At 34.6% G+C, this 15,411-nt stretch overlaps 1 protein-coding gene across 4 annotated transcripts in view; it reads right to left on the reverse strand.

The window, feature by feature from the left end:
* The window catches only part of LOC132730353 (potassium voltage-gated channel subfamily B member 2-like), a 131,136-nt gene that overhangs the window by 52,474 nt on the left and 63,251 nt on the right, over nt 1-15,411 (reverse strand). The gene's annotated exons all lie outside the window — the stretch shown is intronic.

The following is a 15,411-nucleotide window of genomic DNA, read 5'->3' on the forward strand; positions in this document are numbered from 1 at the left end:
CATGATAAACAACAAAGTTTAATAATTATTAGAAAAGAGAGTTCAATTCTATGAGTACAGTCATTAAAGAAGGCGTTACACATTATTGCCACAGGTGGTAAAAATTTTCACGATCAGAAATTAGTCGTGTCTGTCAATATGGCAATCTATTTCCGGCGGAAGTCATGTATTACAATATTTACGCATACATACAAGCATTCCTCTTAAAGGGTCATTTCAGAGTTCAAAGGTCATTCCACAACAACAGGAAGTCACACTGTTTTAGGAACAATCCAGCATTCCAATGTACGACAAAATGTTACAACACTTTTACTTCACTCAGGGGTTTAGTCAAAGCTTTTCTAAGCAAGGAAGGACCACACACAATTGTCTTTTAAGCCTCTTGCATTTTCTTTGTTCAGCTACACCAAATCTTAGTATTTAATGAAAGAAATCGTATTAAGTGATTTTCATATTTCTATATTTCCGTTATTGAAATTGCCCTAATTGGAGAACTTTAAAAACTTTAAATGATAACTTAACTTACAAGAAATAATGTAAAAAAATAAGACAAAAAGTGCAAAAAATTATAATCCTGTGGAGAATATTTGAATAAAAAGAAACTGTGAAAAAGAACGCGGATAAAACATCCATCACAAAGAAATAACGATGTACATGTATATATTTTCTGGGATATATTGCAATACGCCACGTGTCAAAGCAAGTAATAATTAAGATATAGTACTTAGTTGATTGAGCATGTTCTGGGGATAAGTATTGAAGTTCTGATTTTCAAGACATTTTATACTTTTTAACCATTTAAATACAAGCGGAACAAATGACTCCGCTTTGGGCCATTGCGCTCGAACGTGCGGTGTAGTCACAGACGTTGCATTGTTGCCTACCAGTATCCTTTAAAGGGACACTACTGAGTTCGTTTTTGTTGTTGTTTTTGATTTTTGTTGTTGTTGTTTTTTGTGTGTTTTTTTTGACATGGCGGGACTGAAAATATTTTTTCTGAGATTTAACAACCAATTGATTCAGATTTTATCTGATAGCTTGCGTGCAAATATTCAGCTTATTCCCTTACCCCTTTTTCAGAAAAAATCAATTTTATAACCAAAAATGAAAAGCGTTGCAAAGTTTTTCAACCAGCTGAGAATCAAATAAAAAATTGATGTCCAATATTATTATGAGAATATTTCTTTGTAGGTTTTTCCATTTTAAGTGATTTACGTAATGATTAACATAATTTGTGCACTGTTTGATGTTATCCTTATTAGTTTTCTCATAGCATATATTTCTAGTCAGATATTCCAAGGTATTCCCGTGATGAAATTAGAATAAACCATAAATTGATTCTACAGATCATACGGTCGCACAGATTTGGTTTCTTAAAAGAAAATAAGCGTTTACGCTTCTTGGACGCTTAAGCATCTGTCACTTAAAGAATGATAAATGCCAAATATACTCAGTAGCAAAAGAACGTGTGCCTGTGCTTGGAAATTTTGTATATTAAATACATGAGCAAAGTAATTAATTTGGTATAAAAATGTTCAGAAATGCATTGACCTTTCAAGGGTTTGGTTAATAAATTAAAAGTTGCAAAATTGTGATTGTTAACGTTTTTATTATTATCATTATTATTATTATTATTATTATAATATTATTATTCTTATTATCATTATTATTATTATTATTATTATTATTATTATTATTATTATTATTATTATTATTATTATTATTATGGATCAACAGAAATGTTCGTGACTGCATGGACCTGACGTAACGCCATATGATGTTCCATTCAAAATTTTAAGGAACGCATTTACAAATGGTGCAATTCTTCAATTTTATTTTTCACCACTAAGCTGTAATCAAAAATCCCACGTAATCAAAATTACGATAATAATAAAATTTCAATTAGATATAAATCATCGTGTAGTCAATACAGTTCTGCCAATTTTGATACCAAATATGATTCTTATTTGCTAAGTTTACAACATTTCCATGTAACCAAGTGCACACTGTCTTTTGCAACGCGTTATTGTCTGATTTTGTTTGTGGTAATATCCATTGTACATAAAAAAAGCGAAACATCTTAAAAAACTATAATCATTGTTAAGGTCCGTTAAATGGTATAAAGTAATATGTAATGGGTTTTTTTTATAAAAATTATAAACTATAAAAATATGTTGTTCTCATTATATTATGATTGACTGTTGAATGAGTTTTAACAGAATGTCTCTTTTATTTAACACGCATGAATGAATAAACTGTTTCAGAACAAAATATTATGCTACCACTTTGAGTAGGATTTTAACGGTTAAGCTATGTTTTTCTGCATGTGTCATTTGTTTTAAAGAAACCATGCAATCATATTGCTTACATACAGGTATTTTAGAAGTACTTTTTTTCAAAATTCAAAATATATTTTTCTTACAGCAGATGTATAGCTAATACACTTTGTATGTGAGAAGTTAGCAGTTAACAGTGAGCTAAGCAAAAAGGCATTACGATTTATATAGGGAAATCAATGATCTGCTGTTATGCTCAGCTGGGTAAGCAATCTAGCAGAGCATTCCAAAATGAAGTGTAGAAATGCTTTGCTGGTATGCTCAGCTGGGTAAGCAATCTAGCAGGCCATTACTAAATATAGTGTAAAAATGCGATGCTGGTATGCTCAGCTGGCTAGGCAATCTAGCGGGGCGTTCCAAAATATAGCGTAACAATGCTCTGCTGGTATGCTCAGCTGGCTAGGCAATCTAGCAGGGCATTCCTAAATATAGTGTAAAAACTCTGCTGTTATACTCAGCTGGTTAAGCAATCTAGCGGAGCATTCCAAAATAGTGTAAAAAGCTCTGCTGTTATGCTTAGCTGGCTAAGCGATCTAGCGGGGCATTCCAAAATATAGTGTAAAAATGCTCTGCTGTTATGCTCAGCAGGCTAAGCAATCTAGCGGGGCATTCCAAAATATAGTGTAAACATGATCTGCTCGTATGCTCAGCTGGCTAGGCAACCTAGCAAGGCATTCCTAAATATAGTGTAAAAATGCTTAGCTGTAATGCTCAGCTGGCTAAGCAATCTAGCAGAACATTCCAAAATATAGTGTAGAAATGCTTTGCTGGTATGCTCAGCTGGGTAAGCAATCTAGCAGGCCATTACTAAATATAGTGTAAAAATGCTCTGCTGGTATGCTCAGCTGGCTAGGCAATCTAGCGGGGCGTTCCAAAATATAGCGTAACAATGCTCTGCTCGTATGCTCAGCTGGCTAGGCAATCTAGCAGGGCATTCCTAAATATAGTGTAAAAAACTCTGCTGTTATACTCAGATGGTTAAGCAATCTAGCGGAGCATTCCAAAATAGTGTAAAAAGCTCTGCTGTTATGCTCAGCTGGCTAAGCGATCTAGCGGGGCATTCCAAAATATAGTGTAAAAATGCTCTGCTGTTATGCTCAGCTGGCTAAGCAATCTAGCGGGGCATTCCAAAATTTAGTGTAAACATGATCTGCTCGTATGCTCAGCTGGCTAGGCAACCTAGCAAGGCATTCCTAAATATAGTGTAAAAATGCTTAGCTGTAATGCTCAGCTGGCTAAGCAATCTAGCGGAACATTCCAAAATATAGTGTAAAAATGCTCTGCTGAATTGCTCAGCTGGCTAGGCAATCTAGAAGGGCATTCCTAAATATAGTGTTAAAAATGCTCAGCTGGCTAGGCAATCCAGCAGAGCATTCCTAAATATAGTGTAAAAATGATCTGCTGGCAAGCTCAGCTGGCTAAGCAATCTAGCAGAGTGTTCCAAAATATAGTGCGAAAAATGCTCTGCTGGTATGCTCAGCTAGCTTAGCAGTCTAGCAGGGCATTCCTAAATATAGTGTTAAAAATGCTCAGCTGGCTAGGCAATCCAGCAAAGCATTCTGAAAATTAGTGTAAAAATATTCTGCCGGAATGCTGAGCTGTCTAGGCAAACTAGCAGGGCATTCTTAAATAAAGTATACATTTCGTTTGTATACAACTTTTTATTTGGCACTCGTAGACTTTCTGAAATATTTAGTGCCAATGCAGATAATGACATTTTTTACTTCTACGGGACCCTCAAGTGTCTATTTCTTTGGTCTCCGACTGATTCTTGGACGATCGCAGACTTTCAGGAATTTTTGGTATTAATGCATAAAATGACATTTGTGAATTTATAGGACCATCCAGAGTCCATTTCGTTGGTCTGTGAATGTTTCTGGAACACTCGCAGACTTTCAGAAATTGTCGGTGCCAATGGAGATAATGACATTTTTACTTCAAAAGGACCCTCCTGAGTCTATTTCGTTGGTCTGCGACTGATTCTGAGTCACTCTCAGACTTTCAGGAATTGTGGTGTCAATGCAGAAAATGATATTTCTGACTTATTGGGACCTTTCTGAATCCATTTTATTGGTCTGCGACTGATTCTGAGGCACTCACAGACTTTCAGGATTTTTTGATGTCAAGGCAGATAATGACATATTGTACTTCTAGGGACCATCCAGGGTCCATTTTTTTGGTCTGCGACTTAATCCTGGACAGTCACAGACTTTCAGGAATTGTTGGTGCCAATAGAGATAATTACAATTTATGACATTTTTGACCATCCAGAGTCTTTTTTGTTGGTCTGCGACTGAATATAGGGCACTTGCAGACTTTCAGAAATTTTTGGTGCTAATGCAGATAATGACATTTTAGGGTAAAAATGCTCTGCTTATGACTAAGGGGTCCTTAAAAGTAAAAAAGTCATGATCTGCAATGGCACTAAACATCCTGAAAGTCTGCGAGTCTCAAGGAATCAGTCGCAGACCCAAGAAATGTACTCTGGCGGTTCCCTAAATGTCAGAAATGTCATTATCTCTATTGGCATCAAAGTTCCTGAAAGTCTGCAAGTGTCCCAAAATCAGTCGCAGACCAGCGAAATGAACTCTGGGATGTCAAAAATGTCATTATCTCCATTGGCACCAGAGATTCCTGAAAGTCTGCGAATGTCCCAGATTCAGTCGCTGACCATAAAAATGGACTCTGGCGGGTCCCTAGAAGTAAAAATTGCCATCATCTCTATTGGCACCAAACTTTCCTGAAAGTCTGCGAGTGTCCAACAATACGCTGCAGGCCAATGAAATGGACTCTTAAAGGTCCCTAGAAGTCAAAAATATGAATATTTCCATTGGCACCAACCATTCCTGAAAGTCTGAGAGTGTCCAAGAATCAATGGCAGACGACCAAAATGGACTCTTGAGGGTCCCTAGAAGTCTAAATTGTCAATATCAGCATTGGCACCAAAATTCCTGAAAGTCTGCGAGTGTCCAAGAATCAATGGCAGACGACCAAAATGGACTCTTGAGGGTCCCTAGAAGTCTTATTTGTCAATATCAGCATTGGCACCAAACTTCCTGAAAGTCTGCGAGTGTCCTTCAAAAAGCCGCAGGACAATGAAATAGTCTCTTAAAAGTCCTTAGAAGTCAAAAATATCATTATTTCTATTTGCACGAAAATTCCTGAAAGTCTGCGAGTGCCTCAGAATTGCCTAGAAGTCGAAAATGTCAATAAAACTTTGGCAACAATAAATCCTGGAACTCAGAATCAGTCTGCCAACTGAGCATTCCACCAGAGCATTTTTTAACTATATTTCGGAATGCCTTGCTAGATTGCCTAGCCAGCTTAGCATTCCACCAGAGCATTTTTACACCTTATTTAGTAATGCCCTGCTAGATTGCCTAGCCAGCTGAGCATTCTACCAGAGCATTCCACCAGAGCATTTTTTCACTATATTAAGGAATGCTCTGCTATAGTGCCTAGCCAGCTGAGCATTCCTGCAGAGCATTTTAACACTTTATTTAGTAATGCCCTGCTAGATTGCCTAGCCAGCTTAGCATTCCAGCAGAGCATTTTTGCACTATATTTCGTAATGCTCTGCTAGATTGCCTAGCAGCTTAGCATTCCACCAGAGCATTTTTACACTTTATTTAGGAATGCCCTGCTAGATTGCCTAGCCAGCTTAGCATGCCAGCAGAGCATTTTTACACTATATTTAGTAATGCCCTGCTAGATTGCCTAGCCAGCTTAGCATTCAAGCAGAGCATTTTACACTATATTTAGTAATGCCCTGCTAGATTGCCTAGCCAGCTTAGCATTCCAGAAAAGCATTTGTTCAATATATTTAGTAATGCTCTGCTAGATTGCCTAGCCAGCTTAGCATTCCAGAAAAGCATTTGTTCAATATATTTAGTGATGCTCTGCTAGATTGCCTAGCCAGCTTAGCATTCCAGCAGAGCATTTTTACACTGTATTTAGTAATGTCCTGCTAGATTGCCTAGCCAGCTTAGCATTCCAGAAAAGCATTTGTTCAATATATTTAGTAATGCTCTGCTAGATTGCCTAGCCAGCTTAGCATTCCAGCAGAGCATTTTTACACTGTATTTAGTAATGTCCTGCTAGATTGCCTAGCCAGCTTAGCATTCCAGAAAAGCATTTGTTCAATATATTTAGTAATGCTCTGCTAGATTGCCTAGCCAGCTTAGCATTCCAGCAGAGCATTTTTACACTGTATTTAGTAATGTCCTGCTAGATTGCCTAGCCAGCTTAGCATTCCAGAAAAGCATTTGTTCAATATATTTAGTAGTGCTCTGCTAGATTACCTAGCCAGCTTAGCATTCCAGCAGAGCATTTTTACACTGTATTTAGTAATGTCCTGCTAGATTGCTTACCCAGCTTAGCATTCCAGCAGAGCATTTTTACACTATATTTAGTAATGCCCTGCTAGATTGCCTAGCCAGCTTAGCATTCCAGAATAGCATTTGTACACTATATTAAGTAATGTCCTGCTAGATTGCCTAGCCAGCTTAGCATTCCAGAAAAGCATTTGTTCAATATATTTAGTAATGCTCTGCTAGATTGCCTAGCCAGCTTAGCATTCCAGCAGAGCATTTTTACACTGTATTTAGTAATGTCCTGCTAGATTGCCTACCCAGCTTGGCATTCCAGCAAAGCATTTTTACACTGTATTTAGTAATGTCCTGGTAGATTGCCTACCCAGCTTAGCATTCCAGCAGAGCATTTTTACACTATATTAAGTAATGCTCTGGTAGATTGCCTAGCCAGCTTAGCTTTCCAGCAGAGCATTTTTTCACTTTATTTAGGAATGCCCTGCTAGATTGCCTAGCCAGCTTAGCATTCCAGCAGAGCATTTTTACACTATATTAAGTAATGCCCTGCTAGATTGCCTAGCCAGCTTAGCATTCCAGAATAGCATTTGTACACTATATTTAGTAATGTCCTGCTATATTGCCTAGCCAGCTTAGCATTACAGCAGAGCATTTTTACACTATATTTAGTAATGCCCTGCTAGATTGCCTAGCCAGCTTAGCTAGCCAGCTGTGCATTCCAGCAGAGCATTTTAACACTATATTTAGTAATGCACTGCTAGATTGCCTAGCCAGCTGAGCGTTCCAGCAGAGCATTTTTTCACTAAAGCTAGGAATGCTCTGCTAGATTACCAAGACAGCTGAGTATTGCAGCAGAGCATTTTACACTATATTTAGAATTGCCCTGCTAGATGCCCAAAACAGCTGAGCATTACAGCAGATCATTACCTTCCCTATATAAATTGAAATGCCTTTTTGCTTAGCTCACTGTTCACTGCTAACTTCTCACATACATACACTTTAACGTATATTAATACGATAGAAATAAGCCCCAGGAAAAGTTGGATGGACGTTTTATCCGCGACATTATGTATGAAAATTGATAAAAGAAAACTATTCAAGAATAATTTTAACTGATATGTGCAAATTGTAGTGATATTAAACCTGTTTAACAAATAGTTAACCAAGATATATAAAGGTGTAAGGTAGAGAAAATTCTTAAAATAATCTTTAAGTAAAACAAATCTAAATCAAATCTGTATGTGGATAAGAAAATACAAAGTGTGTTCATTCACATATTTCGTGATAGTTAAAATACCAGCACAAAAACAGAGAAATATTTCCCTTATTCTGCAATAATACGATTGCTTTATAATAATAAAAATAATTTTTGGATAAAATCTATTACGAAATATGTGAAATCTAGCAAACTGATTATAGTTCATGCATAAACTATGCGTGCAATATGCACACAAACACATTGCAGAAAGCTCCGCATATTATACAAACGCCTTAAAAAATAATTGAAAAAACACATAACATCTTTCTCTTTTGCCTGCTTTTTTCTCTAAAATTACTGGTTACAATCGGTCCGTAATCTATCAAAATGCCTAAAATCTAAACATCAAGCATTCCTTGAAGGCAATCGAAACGAATTAGGGCCATACGTGGGCTTAAAATGATGGTCTTGGCGTCTCAAAATCTATTGATCCACAAGTTAAGTCTGCCAATAGCATTGCAGTTCTCGAAATATCAGAAATAAGACAGAGACAAAGAACTGTAGATTTTGACAAAATGGTATACTTATACAAAGAATATCAATGATAAGTGTCACATAGAGCTATTCTTGAAAACAAATATATTGATATATATTCTGGAGACAGATTTCTTATGATTTACATAGACCAGAAGAAAGAAAGATCAGTAGATCTCTGAATACCTGAAAATGAATTTGGTACTTAAGTCATTTGGATACTTGAATATATTGTATATATATGCACTTCTATTGAAAGCTTTCTTCATTGTATAAAAAGAGAGAGAGAAAAGCCTTTAACTTGGAATATTTACAAAGGAAAAGGTCGAATTAATCACTAAATACAAGCCTAATTTCTTAAAATATGATTAACTCATAATGAAGATTTTACTTTCACAATATATTTTAAACAGCAAACTAACAAAATTCACAAATGAAGTTTACTGTTTACAATTAATGAAGGAATTTATCAACATCATGGTCTTATCAAATATGATCTGACTTTTATACATGTATAAGCAGTTCATCAAAATAAAAAATATATACAACATTCATTACATTAAGTAAATGATATCCGTCCTCTATATCGTAAAGATTGCAAAATAAACACTTTTTTCAGATAACAAACAATTTTTGCGCCTTCAAAATTCTCAACTTTCAACGACTATATTGGAATAAATATCAAAAAAGCGTCAAGTGACCACGAGCAATACAAATCTTAATTACACTAACTGCTTTATAAATTAACATAAACTACGGAAAGTGTCGAAGTTTGCCGAAGTAATACGACTATTTATAATTATGATACTTTAAGAGTGCTCGTCAGAGAGTTCAATGACATACGTGATTATCATTATCATTAAGCCAATGATTATAATCTCGCAGAGGCGTCATATTATCATCAGATTGTAGATTGCCAGATAATTGATCATAAAACTCTAGCCATACTAAATGAATGTTTTGAACATTGATCCCATTGGCTACAATTACGATGACGTTCAATATAAGAATAAAACTTAAAAATATTTATTTAACGAAAGTCTGATTGTTGTTGTATTTACATCCGTGTTCTATTACCAAAGGGCACATGTAACGGAAAAAACATCTAAATACGTATAAACTCTAGACTGATATATATTCCAGACAACAAGACATGTTTACTGTTTACGCAAAATGTTGGATTTTTTTTCTATTTCATTTCATTCCAAATGAGGGCTTTATTGTGGAGGCCGAACGGAACCCATTGGAGCTATACCTAATATAATATAGAACAGGGATGTTTTGGTAAAACAAATTTATTCACCGGCATATGCTATTTGGACAAACCAATAGCCAAGACATACTTTTGCAAAAGATTCAATGACTATCCGAATAATCAACACGATATCTTGCCTTAATATATTTTGACTTGATATATTGGATGTGTATGGTGGTTGATTTGTGCTATTCGTATTTTCGCTCCGCGACATTGCCGTTTTATTTCTTAAATCTCACCCGCGCCCCCGCATGTGAAGTTTTATTGATTAAATTTCGCCCCCGCTAAGTAGCATGTTTGCGCCCCGCGACCCCGTCATTTTATTTTGCTTATTCTCGACTTTTGGCTTCGCGGGGTCGAGGGTCGAAAACACAAATGGCACAAACCAGCCACCATAGATGCGCAATCCTAATACATTCGATTATGAAATTCGTTTTTACTTTTTAGATAGATAGACTTATGACTACCGGTAGAAAGTTATATTTATGAGTTAAAATCAGTAGAGCTATAACAATTATTAATACATTGTCGAAGATAAATCTTCCAAACCAATTCTTACGCAACTAATTATAAATGCCAAGAATAGAAGAGCTCATTTGAACTGAACATATTTCAAATGAACACAGACAATATTACAGAAATGATGAGACCTAAAACATCCGTACAAACTAACAACAATCGAGAAAATGGTATTAATATAAAAACAGTACAATACCTTAAGAAACAATAACAGTACAAGACAATAGTACAAGACCAGATTCAGAAAATAACAATACATGACACTGTATAGAAAGTTAAAGCAATTTATTCGGGTGCAAAGTCATTCTGCTGTGAAACCCTTTTATTATATATATGTTACCTCTGTCTATTTTTTTTCTTGACAAACCTTTACTGTGCATTTTTAAATCAAAATAGACAGTGTCTTAACGCCCATCAAATATTTCTACGACTTTAACATCATCTTTAACAACATTTTAACACGAACATTAATTCATATAAATCTCAACTGAAGTGTATGGTTTTTATTTTATTGGTGCATCTGTTTCCGGTAAATGTTGCGCACAACCGGAAGTTCATGAAAAAGATTAAAACAGTATGGCTCACGCTTTGCAAAATAAAGGATTACGGTTCAATGCTAAACATGTGCAATCAGTGCTTGAGAGTGACTCATTGCACTGTATAATTTCACAGTTACTGACTCGAATACGATTTAAAAAAATCTCCATACAAGATATAATGTAAATGTCACTAATATTCAGAGCAAGGTCATCGAGTACATCCAAAAAATTTAAAAAATGCAATGTTCAGGCTTCAGATCTTGATATGTCTATTGTACAAATTCAGCTTGGTAAAGTTAAAGATCAATTTTGGAGTTTCTAAGTTGAAGTACTTATATGACATCCGCTACATAAAATGTTAAAAACTTGAATTACGTTTACCCATACTATATCAATTATCACTATTATATTTTCCATGCATATACATTTTTTAAAGTTTAATTGAACTTAACTCGATTAAAAAAAAAAAAAAAAAAAAACAATCAAAAAAAAAAAAAAAAAAAAAAGACACCGATATGTAAAAACTGGCACGGAACATCCACTTTGTGCTTATAATTAAAGAAAGCTACAGCCATGTCGAAACTCGTTAATTTCTTTCCTCTTACAAGTTCTAAAAACCACACTGTTTTGTGATGCATGTTTATAGTGCATGAAGTTAAAACAATTACAATTTCAAAACCATTGACATGTAAATAATTAATACTTATATGCACCCAACCGATACAAAATCGATTTCAAAACAAATATTACGTACATGACTGAGAGAAGAAATGTATATAAACATTTAAAACATAAATCGGGAAGTAACACTTGATAAAACACAAATAAAACACTATTTTTATAACAAATATGTAGAGTCAAAGTTCAAAAGGAATTGTGAGAGAAGAAATGTATCGAACCATTAAAAAAACTGAATCGGGAAGTAACGTTTAATTATGAAACACGAAATGAAACAAAAATTACGGGTAAAAGTTAAAAAAGGATTGCGATTGCTTAAAATATGAAATATTTCCAAGTTTTATAGAAGGAAACTACGTTGATATTTCAGAATACAAAAAACAACTGAAAAAAACAACAACAAAAAACAAAAAAAAAACCGTTTTAATAGAAATAATTCTATATTGCGGGAAAAAAAAACGTGTCAATATTGCAAATTAAGAAAATACACTGTTATTTATTTTTCATTTTAATATTTGTCATCGTTTCTCAAACACTCAAACAATGTTTTTCCGTCAATCCAGTAAATTTATCTTTAAGGTCGCGGAAACTGGTGAAATGATCCGAATTTTCGCGAGCAGGTCATGTAAGTGCTATCTAAACGATGACTTACATTGTAAAATATGCATTGACCTAGAATTGATATCAAGGGACTCGTTTTGTTCTAGTTCGTTTCTCTCTCAAAATATTGATTTTACAAATCATTACTACAGGTGCAAAGTAGCTCTCAGTCCGTTAAGTCACATATCATTTTACTCATTTGTAAGTTTTGTATGAATACATGATTCATTTTATACTACAATTATGTAATCATTTATCAATTACAAAGGATTGATTTGTTTTACTGTCTGTTTTTCTTTTTGATAAAAACTTCAACCACTTGAACCATGAATTTTAAAAACAAAATAGAAAAAAAATGAGTGGCACGAATTTTAGGGTATGTATACGACTGCACGTATCAACAAACTAGCACGGGACTGTACTTATTTCACTGATATCTAAGAAACACTCGTAAAGTATATCCATTTCAGGTAGTAGTCATTAGTTAAGGCATAGTTTGAAATTGAAATTGTATCAACTATTCATATATGCCTTGACAAAACCTCGTGATATCATTTACTTCCCTGTCTTAAAGCTGCAGATATTGCAGTTACTGTTTTCGTCATTTAAAACGATGCACCTGCCGTTAATTAGATAACTTCGCACTTCTTGCAGACTTGTGTTAGATACAGTCTGAGCCGTAATCGGTTTAGTTTATCGGGTGTAAAAATACAATTGCCATAAGTGGGAAAGGATGGTAAGTGCTTGCAAACTTACTCAAATGATAATTATTTTCTAAGAATATAGAAAATCCATATCTGCATACGATTGCTTTGTAAAAGACGCAAAATCATAAACACTGTACTAGGTGATGTATATGTTAGTTATAATTTATATGTTAGTTATAATTACATGTATATTATCTTATTACACTGTTGATAGGCTCAAAGCGTTCTACCAATCTGCTAATGACCCACACACTTTAAAGTTGACGCCGCTGACGCCGATTTGTTTACCGTGAGACGTGTGAGCTCAAGAACTGCTATAGTTTAATTTATCCTGTCACTTGTATCAATTTCGGCCCGATAACAAGGTGCCGTATATTTTTACTGATCTACGGCACTTGATCACGTGGTATGCATGAATGGGCACCTCTTTGCCGAACTACTTTTCAAGAAAAAATATAATTATTGTAATATTGTTGGACTTTATGTTTGGTGGTTAAATTTCAAATTTTTCATGAAAATAAGCTTTTTGTTTGGTGGTTAAATTTCAAAATTTTCATGAAAATAAGCATAAATCTGAAGGCATGCTGCTTTAAAATAGCGTACTTGATTTGATTGTTTTGCACGTGCTGTTTGGCGCTACATTGTGACGTCACGTAAACAATACTTTAAACGTCTGTACAGCGTAAACGACTGAATAAAAGATATTGGTGTTCGAATTCATTTTCTTAGTTAGACCATTTTCTTCCATTCTAGATAGTTTTCACAACAAAATTCGACAAAAAATTGTTTATATTTCTCACATTTTTCAAACAAAATGGCGCCCTCAATGTGAAAATACACAGGGAGATAATAAGAATGGCGAGTGCATTGTTGTAGAATAATGCACGCTTCGGGCCTTCTTTGTTTATATAGAAACATTTTCGATAGTGTGATTAAAGGAAGTTTGCCTAATAAAATTCTTTAAAAAAACGGTGACAGGATAAATAGAATAATAGATTGGTGCCGTGGATGGAGAAAGTTTATCTGGCTCTGCTCCGGAATTTATTGGATTCGCCTTCGGCTCACCCAATAAATTCCTCCGCCTCGCCAGATAAACTTTCTCCATCCACGGCACTAACCTATTATTCTCTATAAGAGCGTTACATAAAAGCTTGATAAAATATGGTAGTTCTACGTAAGCAGCCCCTGTACTAGAATATTTACACTGAGAGACTATGTGACGCTGAAGTTTGTGACGTAACCACATCACGTGACCACTGGTGTAAAACCTTAAAACCTTTATAGTAATAATAACATGTTATTGTGCTTTGTAATTTAAGATGTTTTGAATCATGTTTCATCATAATGTCTATTAAATAATACTTAAACTAGGGCATCATTATTCTCAGTTCCTTTCTCCCATAAAATATTATGTACTATTAAGACATCATATGTCTAACAAGACACGTAAACAGCAATTATAACGAACTGTAACATTATTTTAATGCAATAAAAAACCGCAAATGTGTTCTAAACAAATAAGATATACGTTTTTATTGCAAGCAAAAATAGGTTAAGTTCAATGTTCTGCTTTTGAAAGGCAAGGTATGTTTTTGTTTACTTATTTGTGTTTTATCTGCGTTTAAAACCACAAAGAAAAACAGGCGACTGTGTCTGCCTAGATAGCGAATGCAATGGTGAAAAATTTTTCATTCGCGTCAACGGAATTGAATAACAATTGCATTATTCCTAAGCAAGCAACAATGCATGCCTTTGTTGAATGTACTTTTTTGTGTCTGACTGTAACATAATATTGTTGTTATTCCGATTTCAAGTCATTGACTGGTACGTCATCGATAACAATTTACACTCAAGCTTTGCTCATTGATTTTACATTTATCTCACTACAATCTGAATCACTCTAAACAACAAAATAAACCGGGGTTTTCCGATTTCATATGCATATCCGAAATATCATCAATTTTGAATGTGATTCACCTAGAAATAAGAAGTGAAATAACGCTTTTATTTTTATTTTTTTAATATGCATTCAAGCATCGCTTTAGGCTTGAAGTTCGACATGATCGAAGATTATCGGGTGAGTACCGCCGACTTCCCGAAAGGCCAGGTAATCAAACCGGATGTGGAAGTCTAAGCACGAGCTCCAATGACATCATTGTACAGAAAGGAATCCTAAGATTGCAAGTACGACTTCCCGCTATGAAACAAAACAAAAGCAAAAAAAAATTATTATCAAAACGAGATCGACAAATAACATTTTTTTTTCTTTGATAAGTCGGATGCCAAACCAGTTAATATTAAAGTGCAATTTTCAATAAAGCGGGGTGTAAATTAATTTATAAGTATTTGCAAATATCTGTATTTACAGTTTTGTCTAGGACGACTTATAAAACTTGAATTCATACATATATGTATCATAATTAACGTCTTATGAACATTGAAACTACTTTCTGCAGATGCTGTCTGCACCCTCCATAATAGTTGCACCTGCTCGTCTTATTGTTCTCCATCTAAAAATAACTCGATCTAATTCGGCAAACTCCGTACGTTCCCGTACCGAATATGTTAGTATAAAGCTTGCGAAACGCTCCAAGTTTATATGGTCTCTTAAACAGAAATTTTTATTAAGCGATTATACTTGCTGCAATCAAATCTATGGAAGACAAGAAAATGTAAATAGAAACCTATTCCAAAATAACACAGAAAAATTCAACCAT

The sequence above is a fragment of the Ruditapes philippinarum genome, unplaced genomic scaffold (genome assembly GCF_026571515.1).
Source record: "Ruditapes philippinarum isolate M1 unplaced genomic scaffold, ASM2657151v2 ctg62_1_1_1_1, whole genome shotgun sequence".
NCBI classification, from domain to species: Eukaryota; Metazoa; Mollusca; class Bivalvia; order Venerida; family Veneridae; genus Ruditapes; species Ruditapes philippinarum.